This window comes from Chinchilla lanigera, unplaced genomic scaffold, assembly GCF_000276665.1.
Source record: "Chinchilla lanigera isolate Chin_1 unplaced genomic scaffold, ChiLan1.0 scaffold00092, whole genome shotgun sequence".
NCBI classification, from domain to species: domain Eukaryota; kingdom Metazoa; phylum Chordata; class Mammalia; order Rodentia; family Chinchillidae; genus Chinchilla; species Chinchilla lanigera.
Window position 1 is genome coordinate 2,143,612 of NW_004955493.1, and position 3,751 is coordinate 2,147,362.

General features: G+C 44.7%; 1 pseudogene; it reads right to left on the reverse strand.

Moving 5' to 3' along the window:
- Positions 1 to 539, reverse strand: part of LOC106146729 — a 9,039-nt pseudogene extending 8,500 nt beyond the window's left edge.
- Positions 540 to 3,751: the final 3,212 nt, after the last annotated feature.

The following is a 3,751-nucleotide window of genomic DNA, read 5'->3' on the forward strand; positions in this document are numbered from 1 at the left end:
ATCAGATTGCTTACCTGGTATTTTATTCATATACATCCTTCTTATCTGCAATGTAATCTACAATTTCTTGTGGACACATTAACTTTTCTGCATCTGTATCAGGAGTTTCAAACCCAAATTCATCCTCCATGGCCATGATAATCTCCACTTGGTCCAGACTGTCTAAGCCCAGATCTTTCATAAAATGGGAATTTACCGAGAGCTTTTCTGGGTCAATCTTGTTGTAAAGTTTCAAGACATACAGAACCCGATCCTTGATTCCGTCTAACGTCAAAGGGGGTGCGTCGCTATACTGGCCGCACGGCTGTGGGATCCTCCCTGGCACCTGCGCGAGCGCCGAGGCCGGCTGCGTCGCCCCGGGCCTCGTCTGGGTCCCCGCGGGACACAGCGCAGTGCCGAGCGTCCGGGCCGGACACAGCGCGAGCACCCGGGGCGGCGGCGCGAAGGCTGAGGGCAGGCGGCGGACACAGGCGGAAAGGACACGAGCCGCCATGGCTACGCCGACCCAGGATGCACAGCGCCGCAGCTGCGCGCGCAGGGTTCCGGGCCCAGAGCGGCGCTGTCGGGAGCCGCCGGCGATAGCGGCCTCTGGCGTCTCCTGGAGGAACTGCGCCCTCGGGGCCGTGCAGTCCAGCCCCGGGTTTGCCGTCGCTCCCTAACCGCTAATCTCGCACCGAGGCCGAGGAATTTAGGTCTGTTTCTTCTAGGGGCAAGCTACCTACCTAGCAAGATATTGATTTAAATAAAAGCATACAGAACACTAACAGTGCTGCCTGAATAAACGACTCAATGATGCTTTCAGGTTTGTGTTGTCTTTTTGAGACGGGATCTCAGCTATGTAGCCCAGACTGGGCGCGAACTTGTGGCGATCCTCCCGCCTCAGCCTCCCAAGCGCTGGGATCACAGGCGTGCGCCACCACGCCTGGCCTGCTTTGTTTTTTTTTTACTTTTCTTAAATCCAGTTAAAATAGAATATGGCACTTTTTTTCTTTGTCAATAGTTCTAGGAGTTGAACCCCAGGGCGTTGTGGGTGCTAAGCAAGTGCTCTGCAACTGAGCTACGTCCCCAGACCTTTGTTTAATTTTATTTTGAGACACGGTCTTGCTCAAATGTCCAGATTGGGCTCAGTCTTCTGATTCTCCTACCTCAGCATCTTCAGTTGCTGGGATCATAGGTATGCGTCACCACCCGCACTTTTATGATGCTTTTAACTTAAAATACGATGCATCAAATGATCCCAGTGTTATAAAGTATTTCTCTTTTTGGATTCATTTAAAACTTTAGTTTCTGAAGCAGGCTTCATAGCACATGCTTCTCACTTCAGGTCCTGCGGAGGCTGAGGTAGGAGAATTGTGGGTTTTTTGTTGTTTTAAAAATATTTTATTAGCCGGGCGTGGTGGCACACACCTGTAATCCCAGCCTTTGGCAGGCTGAGGCAGGAGGTAGTGCATGACGACTGCAGTCTTTACCACGGGGAGTTGGCCCACGTATGCAACGCCGATCAGTTCTTCTTTAACCCCCTCCCCGCTCCCACCTCCCTCCACATCATTGTCCCTGTCCCATATGCAAAAGACTTACCTTGCTATTTCCTATTATTATCTCTTATTTTGATCTTTATTTATATTTTGGGTTTTTCATGTAAGAAAAACTATGCAGGGCTGGGGTTATAGCTCAGTGGCACAAGCATCTGCCTGGCAAGCTCAAGGTTCTGAGTTTGATTCCCAGTGCCAAAAAGAAAGAAAAAGAAAAAGAAAAACTATGCAATATTTAAGCTTACGTGTCTAATTCCACTCAATATTATGGTCTTCAGGAGCACCCATTTTCCTACAAATGACACAAGTTTATCCTTCTTTATGCCAGAGTAGTATTCCGTTGTGTATAAAGACTACATTTTCTTTATCCACTTATCTGTTGATTGGCATATGGGCTTGGTTCTAAGATACAGCTATTTTGAGTTAGGTGGCTCTAAATACGGGTATGCATGTACCACTGTCATATGATGTCTTTTACTCTTTTGGGAAGATATCCAGAAGGGGAATATTTGGGTCAAATGAAATTTCTTGTTTTAGTTTTTTAAGGAATCTCCATACTGATTTCCATAATGGCTGTATTAGTTTACATTCACACCAGCAATGTAGAAGGGTTCCTTACCCCTCAAGTCCCCACAGCCTGGCCAGCATTTGTTATCTGATTTCTTGATAACTATTTTTCTGATGGAAGATGTCTTCACTGATGTCTCTGGTTATTTGGGGTGGTTTTTTTTTTTTCTTTGTGTGATTTTTTTTTTTTCTTTTTTGGATTTTGAGACAGGGTTTCACTATGTAATTCAGGCTGGCCTTGAACTCGCAACGATCCTCCTGCCTCAGCCTCCTGAGTCCTAAGTTTAATAGGCTTGCATCATCACACCCAGCTGTCAGTGTTGTTTGAATTTGCATTTCTTCTTCTGAGATGTGTTTGTTCATTTCAGTTGCCCATTTTTGATTGGGGCTTTTATTTTTGAGTTCTGTATATATTCTAGATATTAGACCACTGCAAAATTTTTTTCCCATTCTGTAGGTTGTCTCTTCACTGTCTTGGTTGTTTCCCTTGCTGGGCAGAAGCCTTTTAATTTGCTATCAACCTGTTTGTTGATTCTTGGTGTTACAGTATTTCCTGTGCAATTGGGATTCTGTTCAGAAAGTCATTGCCTACAAGAGTTTTACCTGTTTTATCTTCCAGCACAGTAACTGTTTCTGTTTTAATATTTCTATCATTGATCCATTTTTATGTTAGTTAAATGCATGGTGAGCTACAGGTCTTCTGTGTGTGGAAAGTCAGTATTCCCAGCACCCTTTATGCAAGAGACTAACCTTCCCTCCAGCATGAGTTTTTGGCCACTTTGTCGAAGACCAGGTAGCTAAATGTGCCTGGAGCTGTTTCTACAACCTCTGTTCTGGTCCACTATCCACGTCTTTATTTCCCAGTACCATGCTGTTTTTATCATGGTAGCTTTGTAGTAAAACTTCACGTCCAGGATTGTGATTACTCCTGCCTTGTTCTTATTGTTCAGGATTGCCTTTGCTGTTCTAGGTCTTTTCAGGTTCCACATGAATTTTAGAATTGTTTTGTTTTCTCTGTTTCTGTGAAGAATGCTATTGATATGTTGAGGGGAACTGCACTGAATCTATGTATCAATTTTGAAAGTATGGCCATTCTGGCTATGTTGGTTCTGTCGATCCAGGAACAAGGGAGATCTTTCCATTTTCTGACGTCCTCTTCAATTTCCTTTGTCAGAGTACTGTAGCTTTCTTTGTAGAGGTCTTTCACTTGGTTAGGTTAATTCCTATTTAACTTTAATTTTGGGGGGAGGGTCTTTTTTTTTTTTTTCTTCTGGTAGCAGGAATTGAACTCATGACCTCGTGCTTGCCAGGCAGGTGCTTTGCTGCTGAGCTAAATCCCCAGCCCCGGGGGAAGGGGGGACGGTCTTTTTTTGAGACAGGGTCTTGCTGTGTAATTTTTCTTGATGTTATTGTGTTTTTGTTTTTTTGGTTTTTGTTCCGGTACCCGGAATCGAACTCATGACCTCACGCTTGCCAGGCAGGCACTGTGCCACTGAGCTATACCTCCAGCCCTGGTCATAAATTTGTTGATATACTCTTGGCCATGGAAAGACTTTATTTCTCCATCAGTTCTGAAAGAAAGTGTTGGAAGTTGTTATCATATAGGGCTTGAAACACTTCACTCCATGCTCTTCTGGCCTTTGATTTTTGTG